Below are 18,502 nucleotides of genomic sequence, written 5' to 3'. Positions count from 1 at the left end.
GCTTAATGGAACATATTGTCAGAACAAAAAAAGCAACCTGCAAAAATCTTTTTTTGGGGGGTCCAAGTAAAAGATTTGGGGATTCTGACTCTTAAAAGCCTATCTTTAAGTTGCAATTTTCATTTATGCTTGTAAAGGGTCTATGGAACTGCAGCAGTTCTTTTGGAGGGGAAGGGTATGAACAGTTCTTATTATTCCTGGAGTGTGGTGTGCCTAGTCAGCAACTTGTTAGGGAAAAAGCTGAATTTTCAAGAAAACCCACTTTTCCTCCATGTTTTGTCTCGAACACGCCGCCCTCTTGTGGACAAAGAAGTTGAGAGTTTCCTTGGTTGGCCTGTTACCAGATGAGTACCTGTATGGAATGCCTGATGCTTTTTGTTGGATTGAACCACACTTGCTTCAGAAACCATACCAAAATTTAGGCAAAAGGGGGCTAGAACTCCAGACTTTACCCCCATGTACCAGTCAACAAAGCAAGCTAGAAAGAGCCAGTCACTTGGCCCCCCACATTTCTTATGCAAACTACAAATAGAAAAAGATAACTATGTAATTGTCGGATTAACTTGACAGCCTGATGCATTTCTCTGAAAGCTCTGAGACAGCTTAACTGTTCCAAGTCAGTGTGACCAAGTTCTGTTACTTCAGAATGGAAGATGCACCATTACAATATTATGCATTGTATATGCTATTAAAAGGGATTTTTTGATAAGTATTTGCTTTTTCTAATAGGACTTTGTAAATCCTAAGGAATTTTTCTATTTATTTTTAGTTTCAAAGAACAAGCCTCCCAAAACACAATGCAATAATAATCAAGGATTTCTGTAGCAAATAGTGTGTCTTGTTTGATTCAAAGGCTTGTTTGATAGTACAGAAGGTAAGCACTTTTGTACATGGTCCTAGCATCCCATATAGATCCCCAAGCCCATCAGGAGTGATCCTTGAGCTCCAAGTCAGTGATAAGCCCTGAGCATCACCCAGTGAGGGAGGGATGGAGGGAGGAAAGAAAAGAACGGAAATGGAAAGAAAGGAGGAAAGGAGTAAAAGGCACTTATTATCAAGAACAGAAAGCCAAAATATTTTTACATTAAGATTCTTCTGTTGAACTAAAATGAGCTAATCCCAGGCCTTCTGAGGAAACATGCACTTTCCATAAATGATGATTTTTATGAACCAAGCCAACCCAAACACCATCCATCTGCCAAGATGTGAAGCACAGTAGGTGCCCAATACTGAGAGAGAAGAAAGCAGATGTAAATGGCTGAGTAAGGCCATAAAATGGTTGGGTCCAAATAGTTTGTGTAAAATATCCCAGGAAGTCAATCCTAGAGGAGACAGGAAGAGCAGAAGCAGCTCAAATCTTCAGCAGGTAGCACAGCCCCATGGCTGTGTAAATGTGGACTACTCCTGCACCTCTGTGTAAGTGGAGTTAGTAACCCTACTCAAGGGTTACTGTAAGAATAAACAAAATAGGTCAGAACAAAAGCACAGCAAGTAGGGCATTTGCCTTACACGCAGCTGACCCAAGTTCAGTCCTCAACATTCCATATGGTCCCCCAAGCCGGGCAGGGCCAGGTATGACACCCCCCTCAAAAAATGGAACAAAGATGTACAAATCCTTGAAACAACACCTGGCATTTTGTATGGGTCATAATCCATATCATAATTTGAAAGAAGAGAAGATAGATGGATAGACAGATATGGATGGATGGATGGATGGATGGATGGATAGATAGATAGATAGATAGATAGATAGATAGATAGATAGATAGATAGATAGATAGATAGATAGATAGATAGATAGATAGATAGATAGATAGATAGATAGATAGAATAAAGGAGCAAGTATTACTAGAACTGAGGCAGTGGAAGCAAGATAGGTATAAATCTTAAAAAACCTCCCATCGTCCCATCCCATCACACAGACCCCCATCCCTCATCCTCAAAAGAGAGATTTGACTCTTGTTAGGGAAGCTGTAGCTGTTATTTACTAGAGGGTTTCAAAGGGTCCTGGCAAGCAAGTACCTGCTCACAGGAGCACTGGAAACATGGGGAGCTGTCTCCGTCTTCAAAGGTCCTAATACAGGGATGCCACTGACTCTCTAGGGAGCCAATACTGCTCCCAGGAGGTAGCCTGCAGGAAAGGCTTAGGTTGACTTGCCTTGAAGACTAATGGGGGACTCATAAAAGTGGATGCTGCACCATACCACAATCAGGCACTGTGGACACTGCACCCTAGGTGGCATGGTGGGCTGAAGAAAGCCTCTCCTGCTGCACTGCTCTCCAGTGACTGCAAAAAGGAGCTGACAACTCATTGCAGGACCTCACAGAGCCTTGAAGCTACACCATGGAAGCTGCCAACAGATACCATCATGGCGTACCTTAGAATACATGGAAAAGGTAGTGGAGAAGCATCTCTGGGAACAGACAGGGGACTTGCCATCACCCTGTGCTTGTAAAATGAGGCTTCCAGAGCTACTACATCATAGGGGTGGGATAGTCAAGTTATAGACATCAAGACCTTAGAAGAGCTCATCTGAGTTTGTAATGAGGGAGTGGCTTGTTCAGAATAGCAAACACAAGTGTTTCTAAATGCTAAAACCTAACCCCTTAGGGTTTAGGTTAAGTTTGAGCTAACAGGAGAGATGCTTCCAATGGCTTGCCCCAGACCTCCTTGATTTGGCACCACTCCTGCCTGTGAATGACAGCTGCAGTGTTCTATACACCATCTATAGCCCCCAGGTAGCAACTTCCAATGGAAGTCCTCGCCCCAACCAAAGCAATGTTCTTAACTCCAGACACAACAGATTTGGTGCCCACCTCCACTCCCCAGAGATGCTTGGCAGAATCTAAAGATAAATAGGAAGTGACACTTGAGGCAGGGCCACCGCTCAACATGAGACAGCACATAGGGCAGGCTCCTCCACTCATCTGCCCAGCAGGTTGGTTTTCACTATTGAGAAAATTCTCCCAACCAGAGTGGAAATTTCTCCCACTGTATCCAGGTTCCTCTCTGACCCGTCAAAAAAAAAAAATCAGACTAACATCAGTTTAGTCAGAACAAGAACACATCAGATTATATCAATAGGAGTGTGCCTAGTTCTAAATTTTAGAGCAAGAAGGACAAATCGTTTTCCCGTTCAACTAAGAAATGGCATTGGTGACCTGTGGCTACAAAGAGAAAGGAAGATTACTTGGGTGACAAAAATCAGATGCTCTATTGCCCAGCCACATAGTTGGGTTTCTCCAATAAAAAGGGTATTTCCAGAGAGAATGTTCAGGCAGTACAAAGACTAAACTTACTTTCGTTCTTCTAGAAACCAAGGGCAGTACCATTTCTCTTGAAACCTGCAGGGCCCCAACTCATGTTAGCTCAAAGTGGCCCACATGGCAGTATCACATACCTTGGCAGGCCTGTGTATAACATCTTAGTGAAGTCCATTCTTCAGGGACTAGAGATTTGAAGAAAAGGAACAGTGACAAGCAAGGAAAGGTGGTTCTGTTCCCCAAGTACACTGGGTTCTTGACTAGCTCAGCCTTGGTTATCGAACGCAGGTTATCTGCCTTCACCAGGATCCAAATAAGTGATTTCTGCTGTCCCTGGTCTATGCAGATACATCAAAGTGAAATTCCCATGTCTTCCAAACCAAAATTTCTAGAACAAGTTCTTGAAAGTGCTGAAAGTATCAGCAAATGTACAAACTTTTTTTAAAGACTGTTTTTTCTGTTTTGTTTTGTTTTGTTGGGATTTTTTTTTGTTTGTTTTGTTTTTGTTTTGGGGCCACATCCAGTGACACACAGGTTACTGCTGGCTCTGCACTCAGAAATCGCTCCTGGCTTGGGGGACCATATGGGACACAAGGGGATCAAACTGCTGTTTGTTCTAGGTTAGCGTGTGCAAGGCAGACACCCTATCTCTTGAACCACTACTCTGGCCCCAGAATGTAAAAATTTTTAAGAAAACTTAGCTGAAGAAAGTAATAGTTGCCATTTCCCCCTAATTCCTGCAAATATCCTATAACATAAACTTGCCATAACATGAACTCTGTGTAAGATCCAAGTTTTTCTTCCAAGCCTCAGAACCCTTAAATCCACACCTATGTTTGAAGATTTTACTAAGATAATGAAGGCTTTGGGGTGAAGAAAGAAATAAAAAGTATGAGAAGCAATATTATGTGTGCAAGCAACATTTGCTGTAAAATTCTGCTTATCCTTGCCATAGTCTACATTAGGAACCCACTTACCTAGCAAATGGGTAGTGGCAAAGGCTGTCTCAGGCAATCATGTAAATAAAGCAAAATGAGCTTTTCTAAAAGACTGTAAAGCAGGTGGGGCATAAGGCTGTTAGGAACACGAGTGGCAAAGACTGTTGGAGAAGCACTACAACCAAATTATGTGAACAGAAAATTCTGAAATAATTGGAAATCAAAAATTTTTCATGGTATTTCCTTTTGGGGTTGTACTGTCTGCTTGCATTCCTACCTCCTACCTGTAACTCCTAAAAAAGAGTCACTCATCCACCCTTCACCTTGAAATGATTGTGGGTTTACCCCAAGAGTTGTAGCCTGGAGAAAATCAACAATATTTCCCACAATTAAGAAGTTAACTTTGAAATGCACATAGAGAGATCATTTGAAAATATATTTGACTTGTTAAATAAAAACTCTTCCCCTTTCTTTTCTCAATTTCATGCTTCTTACTTAAATCTTACCAACTTCCTACCAAATGTTGCTTAAAGCTATTCAGAGAAATTGCAGGTAATCCTTTCTAAGGCAAATTCATATTCATATAAGTTGGCTTTCCTCACCTTATGGAGCAATTACTTTCATGAGTCTTTGGGTATATTCAAAATGCCATTTAAATCAAAAATTTTCTCTGAACAATTTCTCAGATAAAGCCGTAAAAAATGTATAAGCATACACATTGCCAGCATTTTGTCTGGAAAAATTAAGGTGCAGCTGGATAATAATTCTACTGTATGTAACCTTAAACTGGGAAGTAAGTCAACAAATTTTTCTATTTTATAATCTACTAAGGAAGTGATAGTATACAGTTTATGAAGGAAAAAGAAATATCAGCAATTCTTGCAGGAGAGCAGGAAGCAGCCAGACTGGGTTTTTGGTCTTTCTCTGGTGAAGACAGACTTAAGCTCTGGGGAAGACAGACTAAAGATCTTAAGATCGTGTGTTCTGTCTCTGAGTTACTTAAAACAATTTGATGTAAATATATGTTCTTAAGATAATTTCCTACAAGACTGAACGTGGCAAAAATGCCACATTAAGGATCCACACAAGAACTCTTGGTTCTCCTGAGAAAATAAAATCTAAAAATAAATATTTATTTCTATATCTGCCTGAACATAGTTCTCAGATATATTTCTAAAAGAATTAGAGGTTAGGAGTTGTTTTCAATTGGTGATACATAATGAAGTCTGTTGTGTACCAGGCATTGCAGGCACAAAGAGGTAAAGGAAGTTATTTTTGTTTTAATAATACCTTTATTTAAACACTGTGATTGCAAGCATGACTGTAGTTGGGTTTTGTCATAAAAAAGAACATGACCCTTCACCAGTGCAACATTCCCACCACCAATGCCCCCCATTTCCTTCCTCCCTCACCCTTGCCTTTATTCGAGACAGGCATTCTACTTCTCTCACTCATTAACATTGCCATGGTAGTTGTTAGTGTAATTATTTCTCTAACTGCATTCAACACTCTTTGCGGCTCATATCATGAGCCAGTGAAGGAAGTTCTTCTTGAGTAGGAGATAGACTAGACATGGAATCTAAACATGTTCTCCCTATTATCTAAAAGCAGATTGTTTCCATCAATTATTTTATAAGCCAAAATAGCCTAAATTGAAGAAGTCATTATTATGTATATGGACATTTTGAGACACACACACACACACTCACACACACATCAAATAACACCATATTATACTAAATCATACTAAATAAACCATCTCTGGCACAGAGTGAAAAAAGAAATGATTGGGGCCGGAGAGATAGCATGGAGGTAAGGTGTTTGCCTTTCATGCAGAGGGTCATTGGTTGGAATTCCGGCATCCCAGATGGTCCCCCAAGCTTTCCAGGAGTGATTTCTGAGTGTAGAGCCAGGAGTAATCCCTGAGTACTGCCAGATGGGACCCCCCCAAAAAATGATTATTATGATGGAAATATAGCCTCTGTAAAATCACTATCTCTGGGAGGAGTATGTCAGGACCACTCTCCTGTTGGATCTATGGGGCTCACAAACATGGAACACTGAACACCATTTTCATTCAGGTGCTGTGACGACGGTGTTGCCTGCAAAATCACATCCAGCCATTATTCGCTAAGTTTGAACCCAGGGCCTCACACACAGACACAAAGCCTTTTTTTTGGGGGGAAGGGGTGATTTGGGGACCATACCCAGCTGATCTCAGAGGTCATTCCTGGCTGTGCACTCAGAAATTATTCCTGAACTATATGGGATGCCGGGGATTGAACCCAGGCTGACTGCATGCAAGGCAAACACCCTACCCACTGTGCTATTGCTTCAGCCTACAAAGCCTGTTCTTGACTAATGCCAACATTTCATATCTTATGTCTTAAAAGTAAGCACATATCATACAGAGAGCCAAAGCAATAGTATACAGGTTGAATACACATGGTCAACCTGAGTTTGGTCCTCAAAGTCCCATATGGTTCCCCCAAGCACCACCAGGAGTAATTCCTGAGTGAAGAAACAGGAGTCACTCCTGAGCATCATTGTTTGTGGCCCGAAATTAAAACAAAACAAGACAAAAATTGTCTTACGCAGAAGTCCTAGACTTGATTCCATACTGTATGATTCCTCCCAACAATCAATTTGGGGGTAGCCCGAAAGCACTTCCAATGTAATCCCCAAATTAAAAAAAAACTGAAAATCATTTTTAGATTTATTCTGCTTTTTAAAACAGATACCAATTAGGCCTTTCATAAAGAGTAAGACAATGTGGGGCCGGGTGGTGGCGCTAAAGGTAAGGTGCCTGCCTTGCCTGCGCTAACCTTGGACGGACCGCGGTTCGATCCCCCAGTGTCCCATATGGTCCCCCAAGCCAGGAGCAACTTCTGAGCACATAGCCAGGAGTAACCTCTGAGCGTTACTGGGTGTGGCCCAAAAACCAAAAAAAAAAAAAAAAGAGTAAGACAATGTGAGACACCCATCATCTTTTCAGTAAAGAAATGGTACAGCTCAACAACTAATCAAAAAGAACATGATGATGCCACCAAATCTTGTCAGGTAGACCAATCTGGGCTGACAACTCTGGGGCCTTCTTGGAACAGGGGCAGAAATTTTCTCTTCTTCCTGAAGACACAGCAGTCTTGGGACACACCTGAAATCCTCCAACATCTCAGCTCCACAACTGAACCTCATCAAGTTGAGCTCCATAGTTCCCATGAGACATCTCCAAATTTCATAGTACTGTCATCCCACTAGGATAACAGCAAGTCTCATGGAAAAGTTGCATAGAAAGCCACCAGAATCAACGAGAGAAAACAATAACACAGAAGACTCAACCAGCACCAACCAGCTCAGTAACTTAAGTAACACCATTGTGAGATATAACACTTATCACAAATTAAAATTTATTGATACTAGTGTTGATTATTTCATTTGCCTTTCTGCTGTGACAATTTGAAGTGAATGTGTGCCTGGTAGAGGTGCAGGCTGGGGTGGTGGAGGATGTAGTGATACTGACGGTGGAAGTAGTATTGGATCTTTCAATACCTAAAACAACTCTATTATATGGGCAACTTGGTAAATTGCGTGTTACAATAAAAACTTTAAAATAAAAAAATGAACAAGTGTTGTGAGCTAAACTCTTGAAAAGCAGAAAATAAGTATACATTATCTTGCTGCTCAAACCATTTAAATAAACAAATACAAGCTTTTAAGTCTATTCCTTCCTCTAGTTTTCCTCAAGGAGTGGTATAGGGTGTAGGGAACTTGCCTTGTAAGTACCTGACTTGAATTTGACCCCTGGCACTCCATATGATACCCTAAATCCTGCCAGGAGTGATGCCTAAGCACAGAACCAGAAGTCAGCCCTGAACACAATTGGGTGTCATCCTAAAACAACAAAAGTGTCTGTGCCATTGTGATGGTCATATGATTATGTTCTTTCCTTTGTTGACATGATTATTGATCTGCATATGGACTTTATTTCAGCATCCCTAAAATAAATACCACTTGATCAATATATAATGATTCACTATTTCAATGACTCAAACATTCTCAATAAAGGAGAATAGTATAACAAGTAAGATGTTTGCCTTGGAAGTAGGCAACCTGATTCTAAATCCTGGCATCCCATATGGTCGCCTGAGCACTCCAGGAGGAATTTCTGAGTGCAAAGCCAGGATAACCCCTGAGCTCCACTGGGTGTGTCCCCAAAAGCAATAAAAAAAGTTGCAATGAAGTACTAGTGAACTAAATTAAATAATATATGACATGAAGATTATATAAAGATATTCCTGAGTGTTACCAGGTGTGCCCTCCAAAAAAAGATATATAAAGATATATATAAAGAATTCAGTTTGTAGTACTTTATGGAAGATTTTGCAATCATACTAATAAAAAACATTGGTCTATAGTTTTCTTTTATCTTTTTTTGTGTGTATGTGTTTCAGTTAGGGGATCAGATTGACCTCTTGAAATGTGTTTAAGTGTTTTCATTTTACAGAAAATAGAGTTGGCATTAAATTTTCTTTCAACAATTAAAAGGGCTGCCCTACTGCCTCAAGAATACTTTGCAGATTCATCCATGAAGCAACAAATTGCATGATTTTATCTTTTCTTTTTTGTTTTTGTTTTTGTTGTTCGGCCACACCCAGTGGTGCTCAGTGGTTATTCCTGGCTATATGCTCAGAAATAGCTCCTTGCAGGCACGGGGAACCATATGGGACGCCGAATTTCGAACCAACCACCTTAGGTCCTGGATCGGCTGCTTGCAAGGCAAACACCACTGTGCTGTCTCTCTGGCCCCGATTTTATCTTTTCTTATAGTTATATTTAGGCACTGGCTGTGGCTTTTGAGACCAACCCAGCCCTGAAGCGCCTGAAGAAGCTACGTGATCGGAGACTAACTCAGCCCAGAAGCTCCTGCAGAAGCTGTGTGATGGGAGGTGAGCTAGAAACACCCAAGGAGGTGAAGCCAGAGGATTCTGGCCACTCCGCTTCACGGCTGCATGCATCTTCTAGCCAATATACCCCACCAAAACAAGTAAATAAAACCACACAACAAGCATGATAATGAGGTGACAATTCAGGTCGACACCAGGCATAGAGAATGAAGATGGCAGCCCTGATGACCCAAAAAGTGCCAACCACCTAGTTAGCCACTCAGATAAGGAGTTTAGAGAAGAAATAAGGAGGGTGTTCATAGAATTCAAAGAAAGCATGGATCTAGCTGAACGAATCACAAATAAGAATCAAGAGGATATGAAGATAGAAATCCGAAAACTCCAAACTGAAATAACAGGTCTGAAATATTCAGTAGAGGGAGCAAAAGCCTTAGTAGAAAGCCTCTCCAATAGTGTAGCAGCAGCTGAAGACCAAATCAGTGAGCTGGAAGATGAGCTGCATAACAACTTCATACAACAGAAGAGATTTGAAAAGAGCCTTAAAGCAAATGATCAGACAATGAAAAAATTACTCAAAGGAGGTGAAGAAATGAAATATAAGTCTTTGATAAACTCAAGAGAAACAACATAAGAATAATTGGAGTCCCAGAGACCCAGAAAGAAAATCCCCAGAAAGAATCAACAGTCAAGAAAATAAAAACATTCCTGGAAACAAATGCCAATAAAGACCTAAATTATCAGGATTTATAGGACACAGCAAAAGCAGTAAGAGGAAAATGTATAGCTTTGCAAGCACACATCAGGAAGGAAGAAGAAACCTACATAAAAATCTTAATGATACAGCTTATAAAATTAGAAAATGATCAACAAAAGGAACCAAAATAGGTAGGCAGAAGAAAACAACAAAGTTTAGAGCAGAAATCAATGAAGTGTAAAAACAACAAATAATCCAAAAGATCAATGAAAGCAAAAGTTGGTTCTATGAAAAAATAAACAAGGTTGATAAACCACTAGCAAAACTCACAAATCAAATGAGAGAGAGAAACTTAATAAACTGGATAAGAAATGAAAAAGTGGGGATCACTACACTACACGACACTGCAGAAATTCAAAGAATAATCAGAGACTACTTTAGAGACTACTTTGAGAAAGTCTATGCCATGAAACATGAGAACATAGAAGAAATGGATAAATTATTGGACTCTCATAATCTTCCATAGTTAAGCCAGGATGATCTCGCATATCTAAACAGACTCATCACTACTGAGGAAATAAAAATGGTAATCAAAATTCTTCCCAAAAACAAAAACCCAGGCCCAGATGGATTCACTAACAATTCTTTCAAAGCTTTCAAGAGTAACTATTACCAATTCTTTTCAGGCTCTTTCATGAAATTGAAGAAACAGGAACACTCCCAAATAGTTTTTATGAAGCTAACATCACCCTGATAATGAAACCAGACAGAGATGCTGTAAAAAAGAAAACTACAGACAAATATCCCTGATGAACTCAGCTGCAAAGATCCTCTACAAAATTCTGGCAAATAGGATTCCACACTTCATCAAGAAGGTCATACACCACAACCAAGTAGGTTGCAATCCAGGAATGCAAAGATGGCTTAACATATGTAAATTAATCAACATAATATACCATGTCAACAAAAAGAAAAATAAAAAACACATGGTTATATCAATAGATGCAGAGAAAACATTCCATAAGGTCCAACACCCATTCTTGATAAAAACTTTTATCAAGATGGGAATGGAGTGCCAGAGAGATAGCATAGTGGTAAGTCATTTGCCTTGCACGCAGCCAATCCAGGACAAATGGTGGTTTGAATCCTGGCATCCCATATGGTCCCCCATTCATGCCAGAGCAATGTTTGAGTGCAGAGCCTTGAGCACCGCTGGGTGTAACCAAAAAAAATGAGAATAAAAGGAACTCTTCTCAATATAGTCAAAGCCATCTACCACAAGCCAATAACAAATATTATTCTCAAAGGGGATAAACTAAAAGCCTTTCCTCTAAAATTTGGCACAAGACAAGGCTGTCCTCACTCACCACTTCTATTCAACATAGTGCTGGAAGTTCTTGTTATAGTGATTAGGCAAAAAAAAAGATATCAAGGGCATCCAGATAGGAAAGCAGTCAAGCTCTTACTATTTGCAGATGGCATGATACTATATTTAGAAAACCCTAAAAACTCTACTGAAAAGCTTCTAGAAACGATAAATTTATATAGAAAAGTGGTAGGCTACAAAATTAACATGCAAAAATCAATGGCCTTCTTATAAACCAATAATGATAGAGAAGAAATGAACATTGAAAAAACAATCCCATTCATATTAGTGTCACAAAAACTCAAATGACTTGGAGTCAACTTAAGAGGTGAAGGACCTATACAAAGTAAACAAAACACTGCTTCAAAAAATAAAAAGAAGAACACAAGGAAATGGAGACACATACCCTGCTCATAGATTGGGAGGATTAACATCATTTAAATGATAATACTCCCCAAAACATTGTACAGATTTAATGCAATCCTGCTAAGGATACCCATGACATTATTGAAAGAAGTGGATCAAACATTCCTGAAATTCATTTGGAACAATAAACACCACAAATAGCTAGAGCAACCCTTGGGTAAAGGAATATGGGAGGCATCACTTTATCCAACTTTAAATTTTATTACAAAGCAATAGTCATTAAAACAGTATGGTGCTGAAATAAAGACAGATTCTCAGATCAGTGGAATAGACTTGAGATTTCTGAGAATGTGCCTCAGACATACAATTAATTAACCTTTTATAAAGGGGCAATAAAAGCAAAATGGAGCAAGGAAAGCCTCTTAACAAATGGTATTAGGACACTGGTCAGCCACATGCAAAAAAAGTGAACTCAAACTTCCATCTAACACCATGCACAAAATAGTCAAATCCAAATGGATTAAAAACCTTGATATCAGACTTCAAACCATAAGGTATATAGAATAACACATAGGTAAAATAATCCATGACATTGAGACTAAAAGTATCTTCAAAGAGGAAATATCACTCTCTAAACAAGTGGAAGCAGAGATAATAGATAGGAGGATATGAAGCAGAGAAGCTTCTGCTCTTCAAAGGAAATACTGACTAGAATAAAAAAAAACACCCACAGAATGGGAGAAACTATTCATCCAATACCCATCAGATCAGGGGCAATATCGAAGAGGTACTGACAAAACTTAACAAGAAAAAAAAAAACTAACCCCATTAAAACCATGGGGAGAAGAAATGAACAGACACTTCCTCAAAGAAGAAATACAAATGTCCAAAAGACACATCAAAAAATGCTCCACATCACTAATCACCAGGGAAATGCAAATCAGAACAACAAGGAGGTACCATCTCACACTACAGAGAATGGCACACACCACAAACAACAAGAGCAATCAGTGCTGGCAGGGATGTGGAGAGAAAGGAATCTTATCCACTGCTGGTGGGAATGCTGTCTAGTCCAGCCTTTATGGAAAACAATATGGATATTTCTCAAAAAACTGTAAATTGAGCTCCCATATGATCCAGTTATACCACTCCTAGGGATATACCCTAAGATCACAAAAATGCAATTCAAAAATGCCTTCCTCACACCTATATTCATTTCAGCTCTATTTACAATAGCCAGTCTTTGAAAGCAACTAAGATGCCCTTCAACAGATGAATGACTAAAGAAACTGTGGTTCATCCAGGAGTCTCAAACTCAATTTACCTGGGGTCCACAGCAGCAAAGTCGGGGTGATCCTTGAGTGCAAAGTCAGTAGTAAGCCTTGAACATTGGGGGGTGTGATCCAAACAACTAAAACAAAACAAAACAAAAAAAGATTCCTCTAGGGCAGGGCCACAAAATGTTGTACGGAGGGCCGCAAACAGCCCGCGGGCAGCGAGTTTGAGACCCCTAATACACAATGGAATATTATGCAGCCATCAGGAGAGATGAAGTCATGGTATTTTCGTATCTTGAATGTACATGTTATCTATTATGCTGAATAAAATAAGTTAGAGGGAGAGTGATAGACACAGAATAGTCTCACTCATCTATGGGTTTTAAGAAACATTAAGGACATTATTGTAATAATACTCAGAGACAATAGACTGAAAGGACCGACTCACAATATGAAGCTCACCACAAAGAATGGTGAGTGCAGTTAGGGAAATAACAACACTAACAACTATCATGGCAATCTTAATGAGTTAGATAGGTAGAATGTCTGCCTTGAATACAGGCAGGAGTTGGTAAGGAGGAAGGGGTAGCATTGGTGGTGGGAATGTTGACTGGTGAAGGGGGTGTTCTGTTTATGACTGAAACCCAATTACAATCATTCTTGTAGTCATGGTGCTTAAATATTTTATTTAAAAAATGGGGAGAAAAAATGAACAAACACTTCCTCAAAGAAGAAATACAAATGGCCAAAAGGTACATGAAAAAGTGTTCCACATCACTAGTCATCAGGGAAATGCAAATCAAAACAAGGAGGTACTATCTCATGCCAGAGAGACTCATACACTGGTGGGTATGTGGGTGAAAGGAACTCATTTACTGCTGGTGAGGATACTGTCCAGCCTTTATGGAAAACAGTATGGAGATTCCTCCAAAAACTGGACATTGAGCTCCCATATGATCCAGCTATACCACTTCTAGGGATATACCCTAGGAACACAAAAACGCAATACAAAAATGCCTTCTGCTTCCCTATGTTCATTGCAGCACTATTTACAATAGTTAAATTTGAAAACAACCAAGATGCCTTTCAACAGATGAATAGCTAAGGAAACTGTGGTACATACACAATGGAATATTATGCAACTGTCAGGATAGATGAAGTTATGAAATTATCCTATACATGGAAACTATTATGCTGAGTGAAATAAGTCAGAGGGAGAGATTTAGACATAGAAGTCTCATTCACCTATGCATTTTAAGGAAAATAAAAGACATTGTTGTAATAACACCTAGATACAATAGATATGAGGGCTGGAAGGACTGATTCAAGATATGAAGCTCACCACAAAAAGTGGTGAGTGTAGTTAGAGAAATCACTATACTAATAACTATCATGACAGTGTTAATAAATGAGAGAAGTAAAATGTTGTCTCAAATACAGTCAGGAGGTTAGGGAGGGGGTGATGGGGAGCATTGGTGGTGCAAATATTGCACTGGTGAGGGGGAATGTTCTTTGTATGACTAAAACCGAACTACAAACATGTTTGTAATCATGGTGATTAAATAACTATATTATTTAAAAATAAATTTATAGGGGGCCGAAGAGATAGAACAGCAGTAAGGCATTTGCCTTGCATGCGGAAGGACGGTGCTTTGAATTGAATCCCGGCATCCCATATGGTCCCCTGAGCCTGTCAGGGATGATTTCTGAGCATAGAGCAAGGGGTGGCCCCTGAGTGCTGCCAGGTGTGACCCAAAAACCAAAATAAATAAATAAATAAATAAATGTATAGAATAAAAAAATAAACAATTTCAAGGTATTTGAAACTGTACCCCACAAATATCATGTCTGCTTTGGCCAGCTCAATAGGTTCACTTTATTTTTGAAAGATAGGCATACCAAGCAGTGAAAAATCCTGAGTATACACCAGTCACACAGCTGAAAACGACATCCTCCAGAGAAGAGGATGAGCCAAATCTCCACCCTGCTCAAGCCACACCAGCTGCACCCACCACCCACAAACAACACTTTTACGGTGGCCCGGCTTCAACACTGAACCACAGAGCTCTGAAGAGATACCAAACCAAACCAAACTTTGGGTACACCAGCATTTGGGCTGACATCTCCAGGACTTTTGGAGTTTGGGCACACACCCCTTCTCATACATCATAAGCCACAATACCAGTCACAGAGACTGGAATTCCTGGGCAGTGAGTCAACATATGCAGCCACATGACAAGTCCAATTTTTTTTCACTATTGTCATCTCAGAAGGAACACACCATTTTAGACATCAAATGTGGATTCAAAGCTGCCTAATGCCCAGAAACAAAACAAGTAACAGAAAATCAACTAACAACAAAAATCAAGGGGCCGGGCGGTGGCGCTGGAGATAAGGTGCCTGCCTTGCCTGCGCTAGCCTAGGACGGACCGCGGTTCGATCCCCCGGTGTCCCATATGGTCCCCCAAGAAGCCAGGAGCAACTTCTGAGCGCATAGCCAGGAGTAACCCCTGAGCGTCACAGGGTGTGGCCCAAAAACCAAAAAAAAAAAAAAAAAAAAGAATCTCAGCATACCTTTTGACAATGATTTATTGACCTCATTGTGAGATACATTAGGTTACACACATTTTATTGTACTAAAAAATGTTATTTCAGGAGCCCAAGTGATAGCACTGCAGATAGGGTGTTTGCCTTGCACACAGCTAACCAGAGTTTGATCCCTGGTATCTATCTATATGATTCCCCAAGCCTGCCAGAAGCAATGTCTTAGTGCAGAGCTAGGAGTAACCCCTGAGCACTGCCGGGTGTAGCCCCCCCCCCCCAAATGTATTTTATTTCCACTTACCTGTAAACAAACAATATAAAATAAGTATTTTGTGCCTGCCAAGGAATAGGCTTGAGAATAGGTGGAAATCCAAGGTCAGTGTGGAGGAAATTTTACATTGGTAATACAACTGTCTTGGAACAAATATATTATGAGCACCTATGTAATACATGGTCTTTAAATAAAGTAATTTTAAAAAATAGCCAAACATGTTTAAAGTGAAAACAAAATGAAAAATTTCAGGGGTCAGATTGCTCAAAGGGCTGAGCATATTATAGACAAAAGACATGGGTTCAATCTCTAGTACCACATGGTTTCCCAAGCACCCTCCATCACAGAGTGAAATAGATCTTGAGCAGTGCCAAGAAAAAAACTAGTATAATTCACTAGTGAAGTCTTCCAGTCTTGGGCTTCCTTTCCTCCCTACTTTGTGTATGTGGGATGCTTTTGTTTATTGTTTTATTATTGTTTACTTAACATAGTTCTAACTCAGCCTAGTTCTATTTGGAATGCTTCTAAAAATCTGTCCATTCTACTAGGTTGTCCAATGTGTTTTTCTTTAATTGTTCATAGTTCTTTCTTATGGTCCTCAGTATTTCCATATTTCCTGTTGTAATTTGTCTAGATTCCTTATTTTTGTTTTGTTTGGGGGCCACACCTGGCAAGCCTCAGGGTTTATTCCTGGTTCATCAGGAATTACTCCTGGTGGTACATGGAGGACCATATGAAATACTAGAGATCAAACCCAGATCAGCTATATTGCAAGCTTGACCCCCTGTTTTCCATTTTCCTCCCTTTTTATGAGTCTACTAACTATAAATTCTACCACTTGATCCCTGAGTTAATAATTTTTGTGGTTTTTTTTTTTGTTTGTTTCCTAAAGCAAGTCTGTCTGGACATAAACTTCATGATTAGTACTGCTTTTGCTGCATCCTATAAATCCTGATATCATGTCTTCATTTTCATTCATCTCTAGGTTTATTTTTAATTTTATCTTCTGTTCACTGAGCCAACAGTTTAGAATCATTATTTATTTTCAACAAATTTGTCATCCCCCTTTTGGGGGGGGAGCATTCTAGTTTAATACCATTGTAATCTATAAAGATGATTGCTTTGATTTCAGACTTCATAAATGTATCCAGACTTGTTTTGTGTCCAACATATGGTTTATCTGTAATTATGATTTATGAGCACTTGGAAGGAATGTGTCTCAAGTGTTTTAATTTGGAATGTTCTGTATCCATCTAGCTTGTCATTGTTGATTGCCGAATGTTTCCTTGGTGACTTTTGTCTAATCAATAAATTCATTGTTATAAATTGGAAGGTCAAAGTTCTCTACTATCATTGTGTGGTTTTCAATGTCTCTTTTTAGTTTATTAATATGCCTTGTATACCACAAATAAACAATTGGGTATTAATAATTTGTGTTTTGTTGTGTTAATACCTTTATAATTACATAATGTTCTTATATAATACCCATTTTTTTGTTTCTTTCGGTTGGATTTTTTTTGTTTGCTTTTTTGTTTTCTGATCTAAAACAGTTGTTCCTGACTAAATTTTACACTGACTGTTTGGGACCACTCCCAGTAGTGCTTGGGAAGCATGTGGTGTGAGGGACCAAACTCGAGGCACCTACAAAGCATACACTCTAGCCCTTTATCTCCCTGGCCTATCTTAAAATCTTGTTGATTTCATTACTATGTGTCTTAGTGTAAGTTTCTTCACACTTAAATACCAAATATGGCCAAGGAGGTGGCTCAATGGACTGGAGCACATTTTGCATGCAGCAGCCCTATGTTCAATCTCTACCACAGAGATTCCCCAAGTACTGCTAGGACTGCAGCAAAGAATTGGAAATAGCCCCTAGGCACAGTTGAATGTAACCCAAAAGCGAAATAGAAATAAATAAGAGTCAGCTACTCCATTGCCTTCATGGATTTATCTATGGAGTTCCAGCTATAGATTTAGGTTTCTATTATTATTTTAAAGTTCTTTGTTCCTTTCTGTCCCCCTACCTTTTTTTTTTTCTTTTGGGCCTCACCTAGAGGGTACTCCTGGCTCTGCACTCAGGAATCACTCCTGGTAGGTTTAGGGGAACCAAATGGGATGCAAGGAATTGAACCTAAGTAGGCTGCATAGGGTAGACAAGCATCTATCCACTGTGCTACCTCTCTGGCCCCTAGCTCTCTTCAAATTTGTTTACTTCTATCTACATCATTTGTATCAAAAGTATGTCAAGGTTAATTATTTGGTTCCCATTTGATCTATGCCATTTCTGAGACATTCTCTAAAACTTTTAGTCATTAATCTCTTCACATTCTGCATATGCTATTTCTTGTTTATTCTGCTTGTCAATTTCACTTCTAAACCATTAATTTTTATTTTGGTTTTGCTGTAACTATGAGAACCTTTTCTGAGCTTTCTTGTATTGCTCTGCACTTCTGAATTTTCATCTGTTTTTGAATTTACTATGGCAAATTTTACCTGAATGGCAAAGGAAGATACAGTCTTCCATGCCATTGTTATCTCCTTGTGATGTTATGATTGAGGTCTGGTTGCTATATATTTTTGGTGAGTCCATTTTATTATGTTAAAGTGTCATTATTTCTTTAATTTGCCTACATCAGTGATTTACTTTTGTCTTTTACTTTTTTCAACAGATGACACTATCTTTTATTAAGTTTTAATTTACTTAGTATATTTTTCTTTTTCCTGTTTTTCCCAGCTTCTGTAGAACTGAAATTTTGTATGCAGTTACTGTGTCACTAAGGTAAAGGGAGGGGCATAAGGGAGTCCAGCACTACTGAGAAAATGCTGAAAGGTAGGGGTTGAGGATGAACTCATTTTGACTCTCACTACTTGTCCCTCA

The 18,502-nt window shown here is 39.3% G+C and overlaps 1 protein-coding gene across 1 annotated transcript in view; it reads right to left on the bottom strand.

Moving 5' to 3' along the window:
- The window catches only part of CLK1 (CDC like kinase 1), a 747,223-nt gene that overhangs the window by 125,933 nt on the left and 602,788 nt on the right, over positions 1-18,502 (bottom strand). The window lies entirely within an intron of this gene.

This window comes from Suncus etruscus, chromosome 5 (genome assembly GCF_024139225.1).
Source record: "Suncus etruscus isolate mSunEtr1 chromosome 5, mSunEtr1.pri.cur, whole genome shotgun sequence".
In the NCBI taxonomy this organism is placed as follows: Eukaryota; Metazoa; Chordata; class Mammalia; order Eulipotyphla; family Soricidae; genus Suncus; species Suncus etruscus.
Note: the sequence above shows the minus strand (reverse complement) of the source record. Positions and strands in the feature narration are given on the sequence as shown.